We start from the raw sequence: 8,512 nt of genomic DNA on the forward strand, positions 1-8,512 counted from the left end.
TCAAAGTCCTGAGATTCCATGTTAATCTCTTTTATCTACAAACAGACGCTTGTCATTTTGTCTCCAATTGCTGTGAGAACTTTACGATAGCTGGTATTACACTTTCCATCAGGCCTGGTTTGGGGCTCCCATCTCCCAGATTTAATCACACTACTACAGTTGGGTTAACCTGACACAATTGTTTCTTTCTTTAAAATGCATTCTGTCTCATTTCCTAGGGAAAGTGCCTTTTAGTTTCCAACTATGCTTCTAACCTTGATGTAAGGCCTTGACTCCCGGTAAATGGTTAAAAAGCTATTTCAACCCCTTAGGTCAAATGAATATACGCATATAGTTTCTGGAGGTGTTCTTCCTGCAAGTTAGTCTCCACCAACCCCTAGCTCTAAAATATACAGTGTATAGAGAAAACAAATAGAAATCATCTTTCAGTTCAAGAAAGTAGCCTCAACAACAAGTACAAAACTCTCATTTTGATAGCTATGTTAAGCCTACTTACTTCTCCCACCTGGCCCCCCTCACATTGTGATATGACAGGGGAAAAGCAGTTTTATAGATCCATGGTTATAAGTTTATTTTCTTAAAATAAATACAACAGAGTAGTGAGTTATTACCAGCAAATGCCCGAAGGATGAGAAGATCAGTAGAGAAAAAAAGTGACACGCTTATTATTCACAATGATGAACCCAAATGTGACAACAACAGTAAATCCAGTTTCTACCTTTGCTGAAGGAAAAGGACTCCCAGAAGTAACAACTACCAAATGATCATGCTCCAGAAAGGTTGATGACTTAGGTTTACTTTCCTATTAGGATATAACACAAACGTTTAGGAAAGACTGATTTACTGCCTTTGTGATGAAAGATTGATTTATTTCCTGCCCCACTAAAACATTAAGTGGGGCAGCAAACATAAGATAGCTAACATTACTTCACACACTGCAGTTACTCATATAGTATTAGATTATCTTTCCTTATTTTTTCCCTCTCTTCTGTCTACTCTTTCTGAAATAAATTCAAGGTCATAAACCCCATAAGGGTAGGGACCTTGTCTGACTTAGTTCATCGATGTGTCTCCAATGCAAAGGTTCATACATTTATTAGTTAAGGAAATTGGACCAGTCATCTTTATTGAGTGTCTGCTCTTTGGCCTTGTGCTAAGCCTGGATGTGGTGACAACCATAACGAATTCTTGATTATAAAGAGTATACAACATAGTGGTAGAAATAGAGATATACAAGTGTAGCAAGGCAATCTAACTATCGTAATAGAGGGAAGTATAGTACCCAAAAAAACTGAGATTTTGCTGTTGACATAAGAAGATATTGAATCCAGAAATCCCTATGAAATACGAAAAAATTTCACTTGAACTTAAAGACCAGTATAAAACATTAACTGCTTTGTTATTCTTGTTGAACATCTGTGTATGAGGGACAAAAAGAGAGGTAAAAATCATTCTGATTATCGTGTTTTCTTATCTGAGAGTAGAAGTATTTTTTGAACATCAGTCCAAAGAATATCAAGGCCAAAAAACTAAAATGAGAAGAGTCACAGAAAAGAGCAAGACAGGGACAAAACGGGATGCAGAGAAACTGAGTAGCTCAGTGTGAAATGCTGGCTTAAGTGGACAAGAGCAGGGATCTTCATGCTTTAAGTGCTCATTACCAGATGACAAGGGATATTGGCTTGTCTTGGATCAATAAATGAAATAAAAATCATTGAATAAGTGATGTTAAAAAGGATCATAATGATATTTCACACCAAATTTCAGCTTTTGCAAAAAAAGAAAAAAATTGGAGAGGACATTGTACCTTGTATCAGTCTTCAATAACCTGCATATATTAGTCTCTCAATAAATGGTTGTTACATGAATGAATACAAGTAGATGAAACATGATAAAAGAGACAATTAATGTGAGGTTACAGCTTTCCCACCTAAACTGAAGGATGATAACACAGAGTCATAAGATAAACATGGATGTTGAAAAAATACAGGCCTTAGTTTGAAACTTGAATTCACCTTTTATTACAAGTGTAACCTTGGAAAATTTCTTTCAAGCTTTTGAGACTGTTTTCTTTCTTTTTTTTTTTTTTTTTTTGCGGTACTCGGGCCTCTCACTGTTGTGGCCTCTCCCATTGCGGAGCACAGGCTCCGGACATGCAGGCTCAGCGGCCATGGCTCACAGGCCCAGCCGCTCCACGGCATGTGGGATCTTCCCGGACCAGGGCATGAACCCGTGTCCCCTGCATCGGCAGGCAGACTCTCAACCACTGTGCCACCAGGGAAGCCCCGACTCAGTTTTCTTATCTGCAAAATATGGATGGTAGAGTAACTAACTCATCGGATTAAGTGAAATAATATATAAAGCCTTTGTAAGTGTTTTACACATATTCATTAACTAAATATTGAATATTTTTTCATGTTATAATTTTTCAAGTTATTTTAGCTGCCTCAAAACCTCCAATTAGGAAATAAAAGTTTGAAGGAACAAGTAAGAAAGTGAGAGCACCTGGAATATGATTTGGAAATAATCTAAAATGAGATGAAAAGACTTTTTCATATAGTAATGAAGAGTACGGGGCAGGAATTAAAGGTAACATGCTCCCCTGCAATTTTTTTTTCATAGATTTATTTATTTTTATTTATTTATTTTTGGCTATGTTGGGTCTTTGTTGCTCCGCGCGGCCTTTCTCTAGTTGCGGCGAGCGGGGGTTACTCTTCGTTGCAGTGCATGGGCTTCTCATTGCGGTGGTTTCTCTTGTTGCGGAGCACAGCCTCTAGGCACGCGAGCTCCAGTAGTTGTGGCTTGCGGGCTCTAGAGTGCAGGCTCAGTAGTTGTGGTGCACGGGCTTAGTTGCTCCACGGCATGTGGGATCTTCCCAGACCAGGGCTTGAACCTGTGTCCCCTGCATTGGCAGGCAGATTCTTTTTATTTTTTTAACAATGGAAGACATTTTATTTAATTTATTCTTTTAAAATCATCTCTCAACATTTCAACTCTTGGTAGAAATCAAATGCAAAACATCTGCTTTTTAAAATTAGCGTGTATTTATCTCAGTCACAGCAACCTCATACAATAAGATACACAACGAGGAGGAGCATGGTCACAGCATCTCCTATTCCAGTCCACGAACACAGTATTTCCGTGATGATACACACACTGGCCTTTCTCTTCCAGGACAAGTTAGTTATTCCTACTTTTGTCTGCTGTGTAAGTTACGTGGCATCACGGTTGGTTAAAAGAGTTAGTGTAGTGCTAGAGCAGTCTGGAAATGGAAAACTAGAAAACTCAGGACTGGGACAGGCACGGCCACTTCTGAAACGTGAGAAGGAAGAACATCAGAGATGAATGCCCCAGAATGGGTGGGTCTTAGTAATAAAGTTGGTTGAAATTCAGCTTTATATACACATTGAATATCTACACGTGATCTACTAGATATATAGAAAAAGAGCCATAGAAGATTTTGAAAACCTTAAAATCACGCAACTGAGTTGGAAGAACATCAGCAAATTCACAGTGGCCTCAGGATTCCGCCAGATTTAAATTTGCTCAAGAGCTGAATACCTCCTTCTATCAGAAAACCCACTGCATGTAAATTCCTACAACGTTCTGTACATCACAAACACTATGGCTAAAATATACCGTTAGTTCACAAGGAAGCAGTTCTATTTTCAAATTCTTGCCCCACTCCTGCTCTGCACCCCAAAAGGAAATCCGGGGTCAGCAATTCACATGAGGAGTTTAAGAGGCCTTTGGGTTTAGAAGCACTGAGGCTCGGCTAAGAATCTCAGGACACATCTGTCTGATGGGCGCATGCCGGCTCCTGCCCACTTTTAGTGCAAAAAGGTCACAAATGTTGTAGAGGAATCCTGGGAAACAGGTGAAGGAAGAGAAGAGGACTGAGATAGAGGGGTGGTGGGAATCCCAAACGATTTTCCTTCTGAATTGAGACTCAAGAAGTTTGGAGTGCAAGGTTCACACTCAGCAAGCGGCAAAGACCAGGCCGGAGATCTACAGGATGAGGTTCCTGAATTGTCACTAGGCTGTCACAGTCTGCAGGCGCACAGACCTCTCGGCCCGGACTAACCCCCTAAGTGCACACTGGAGGTAGGTGTTAGAAATGTATTGTACGGAAGACAGTGGCCCTCCACCAACTCAGGGGACATAGTCTCTGTTCCTCCTCTGCCCCTGCAATCTCCACTCTACCCTCGGGCTGTGGCGAGTGGAGGATACAAGGTGGAAGGGCATGAGCCCCTCCCTTGGAAGACTAAAGAACCCGGGGCATTTTTATAAATAGCTACATCGTTAATGTTTAAACCACTCTGAAACATACAGCAAGTTGAATATTTATTTAAAAATAAATCTCAAAAATATCTATTTACAGTGAAGTAAGAGAGGCATGTGAAAACAACAGAAAGGGGGGAAAAGTCAGTCACAGTGTGGAAGGTCCACTCTTCAGAGCGCTAGAGCCAACTTCACAAACCCCAAGGCTGAACTGAGCTGTGGAGGCAACAGGATGACATTAAGCGAATCCTGGACTCAGGTCACCTTCGATACGTGGAGAGGCAGTGAAGTTGGGTGGGGGTCTGCCGCCGGGGATCCTCGTGTTTGGGAAAGTGTGGTGGAGGGATGAGCCAGTGGATGAGAACCAGTGTGGCAGAAGGACTCATTTCACAAGCCAACAGGTCTCTAGCTCACCACATCAGGTGGGTGGAGGGCGTTTGGACCTGGAGGGCCCTTCCCAGTCCAAGTTGGCTTTGCCGTGGGAGCAGTCGGCATGGCAAGAGTCCCAGAGATAGAAATCCTCTTTGAGAGACAAAAACAAAAGAACAGAACAGGGAGTGATTAGCAAAAATGAATCTGAATGCAAGTGCCACAGTCTCTCTTGCCAGGTGGCAAAGCAGCCATCAGCTGACATATCTGAGTCGATACGGGAACTCCCACGTGGGGCAGCCGGCCACACGATTCCCCTCCCCCACAACCACGTGGTCAAGTGCAGGCCTGTGCTTCTGAGATCAACGCGTTAACATTTCTTCCCCATGAAACCAGAAAGGTCAGTGGTGTAGCCCTTGTAGCAGGGAGGTGCAAGGTCGAGTCTATCTGTACACGAGATGGGAGAATTGGGCAGACTTGTAGTTCAGCTGGTTGTTGGGCATGAACTTGTGCAGCTCGCTCTTTTTGCAGCAGGGGTCGTAATGGTAGGTGCTGAGGCAGGCGTCGCAGGAGGCTTTCGAACACTGCGTGCAGGTGTTGGCGGCCCCCGGGCGGTCACAGAAGCCACAGCGGGAGGCAGCTGCAGGGGAGGACTTGGATTTCAAGTGGAGGTGCAGCGGCTGGTCGAGGCCCTGCGTCTGGCCTGCATACTTCTCCCGCAGAGATGACCCATAGGCCAGGCTGTCATGGGCGGAGGCCTTGCTGGGGAAGCCGCCGGGCTTGGAGGCCGGGGAGCAGGTGAGCAGGCTGTTGCAGCGCTGGCAGAGGGAGGAGCTGCAGGACAGACCGCAGTTTTGGCACTTGGAGAGGGCGGACTCTTTGGCGGGGGGCGAGCGCTTGTGGTAGATGGGGTGGGCGTCATTTCTGACCAGCCAGCCATCTGGCCGCAGGGCATCCTGCCTCCGGTACGTGCCCCTGGGCTCCGAGTCTGTGTACAGATCCACATCCTCCTGAGCGGAGAAGTACGTGCCACGCAGCAAGCCAAGGCCATTGTTGGGGGAGGGGGATGGCAGGTCATCCGGGCTGCCGTGGGGGGAGCTGGACATGGTCAGGAGCGAGAGGAACGGGCGGATGATCTTGTCCTTGAGGTCGTCCCCCAAGTCTGCTGCCACAGGCTCCTTCCGCAAGCTCAACGAGGTCTTCAGGGGCGGCTTCCGGCTCTCCCAGTAATTGTCATAGGTGTCCACCGACCTTGAGGGCTTGGTCACACGGGGCTTGCAGTAGTCCTTGGCTGCCCGCTCGCTGGCCAACTTCTGGAGCACTAAGCGGGCCATGGAGGTTGTCAGGTGCTCCCGGCCCTCGGCCCGCCGCCGCAGGGCATCTGAGCAGCCTCGCACGTCCTCCGCGGTGCTCTTGCGCTCGCTCACCACGTCCAGCTCAGAGTAGCCTTTGTCCTTGACTTGGGAGTGGATTTCCAGCATCTGTTCACACTCCACCTTGGCCAGAAAGAGTTCAAAGGTGACCATCTTCACTTGGAGGGTCTCTACCAGCTCTTTGAGCTTGTACGCAGTCCCCAACTTGAGCACGTAGCCCATGTAATTCAGGATGGCTCGGATGTCCTCTTCCAGTAATGTGGACTTGACGTAATAAACAAAGGGGCCCGTGTAGGTCTTGATGCTTCTGAATTCCTTCTTCCATGGGTAGAGGAAAAGGTGACACCCACTGTTTCGAGCACACTGAAGGCACAGTGCAGAGCCCGCAGACTGGAGGAGCTCAGTGAGCGCAGAGAGCTCTCCACCACCTCATAGAACTGGATCAGCCGGAATCGATAGAAGGGATCCACCTTGTGCAGGCTGAGCAGGGTCGAGGCTGCCACCCGCAGGGACTCATCACTGCCAGGCTGCTGCTTGCTGGGGGTGGTGTCCACTTTGCCTTCATGAAACTGCATGTACTTCCAAAATAAGTCATCCTTATATTTTGCATCCATTGAACTGGGCTTCCCCATCCGATCCGATCCAAGGACGGGGCTACCTTATTTCCTCCATGGCTCCTGAGATAGAGGCAGGGACATTGCTAAAAGCATTGATATGTCACCTGCCTGGACCAGCAGAGTGCTCCCGGCACTGCCGCCGAGGACGCCCCGGCCGAGGGGAGCAAGAAGGAGCCACGGCTGCCACCGAAACCAGGCCCGGCTGGGCTCTCGCAGCTCTGGCCGGCTGCAGGGAACAGAGACCAGTAGCCCGGGGCCGCGGCAACCCGGAAACACTCAACCAGGAAGTGATGTCTCTCGGAGGCGGGTCCAAAGGGAGGCCCAGCCGCGGCTATGCCCTGGGCTGGCCTCTGGCGGCGTAGGAAGAAGCAGAAGGCAGAAGAGTGAGCAGAGAGGCCGTGGAGTCCCGCTTTGGGGCCTAAAGGCCCACTCGCAGGCAGATTCTCAACCACTGTGCCACCAGGGAAGCCCTGCTTCCCTGCAATTTGATGGAATTCACTCTACATTATGTAGATGCCAACTGAATCAAATCATCCCAAAGTGGCTTGACTTTTGTGTCATCCAAACTGGTCTTCAGGGGCCCTTCTAACCAAATAAACTAAGCCAAAATCTACTTCTTTTTTTTTTTTTTTCAGGACTCACAAAGATACAGTCAACACACAGTCAGCAATTAATTGATTGTGGCCTTTGGGAAGTCACACGGCTTGATCTTCAGAATCCCCAGCTGCTTCTCAAGGTCAAGCATGCCTTACTTAAATGAGATATTTATTCTTGAGGACACGCTGCCAGTCCTAAAATTTTCTTGAGGACCTAAGGAGAGCATTTCACTTGAGGACATTTTCACTGGGGGAACTTTATGGTTGCCTGTGTACTCTGTCAAAAAAAAAAAAAAATCACCTGAAGGTGGTCTTAATTTACCTTATTACTGAAAGGAAAATGTGCTGAGATAAAACTACTGCAGGATAAGTAGGCTTTTAGGCACCTTCTAGTATGTAATATTGAAAAATAATATGTTTTTCTGAAGGGACTGGTAAGAACATGTGGAGAAGAAGTTTTATTCAGGAATTGCACATTTTAAAAAAGCAAAGTTTTCTTCTCAGAGAAGAGTCCCTTGATAAATACTATACTTCAAGAGTAGCAATTTCTGAGTTTCTATAAACGTTATCATATCTATATGTTTACATCTATCATTTTAATAATATTTACATGTTGCTTTTAATTGTACTTTATTCCACTTTTTCTCTTAATAAAATTTCAAATCCATTGAGTACATATGGATTGATTCTTAGAGTTCATACGACAAAGATTTATTAAGCACCTACTATATACAGGAAGTACCTATATTATTCTAGAAGACAGCAGGATATAATAATAGAAAGTATTTACTTTAAAGGCCAGTGACCTTGAATTCAAACTCAGCTTTTACAGTTACAGTCTTATGACCTGTGGCCATCTGACTTCAGTTCTCCGAGTCTCAGTTTCCTCATATGTATAACAGTACTAATGAAGCCTTATGGACAAAACTGCTTGGAGAGTTCAATAAAATAATTTTCAGAGACCAAACATTTCCTAATATATAATACATATGCAATAAATGTAAGCCCCTCCCCAAGCCTTATATGTCAGGTGCTGGAAAGCTACATGATATATGTGTCATACACACAGGGGCAGGGATAACTATGACATTTATAACTCAAATCTGTGCTAACATACTAATCATTCTAAAGACAATCCTGCTTTACACAGACTCCTTGATTATACCAAACAGCAAGCATTAAATGAGTCCTGATATTTCCAGAGCTGCATTATATCTCATTTGAGATACTTCCTAAAAAAGTGTAAGAAATCTTGGCACTAGCAAATCTAAATATA

At 45.2% G+C, this 8,512-nt stretch overlaps 1 pseudogene; it reads right to left on the bottom strand.

Annotated features, from left to right (window-relative positions):
• Positions 1–4,381: 4,381 nt before the first annotated feature.
• Positions 4,382–6,769, bottom strand: LOC117311187 (spermatogenesis-associated protein 2 pseudogene; annotated as a pseudogene).
• Between the last annotated feature and the right edge of the window lie 1,743 nt (positions 6,770–8,512).

This window comes from Tursiops truncatus, chromosome 2, assembly GCF_011762595.2.
Source record: "Tursiops truncatus isolate mTurTru1 chromosome 2, mTurTru1.mat.Y, whole genome shotgun sequence".
Taxonomy (NCBI): domain Eukaryota; kingdom Metazoa; phylum Chordata; class Mammalia; order Artiodactyla; family Delphinidae; genus Tursiops; species Tursiops truncatus.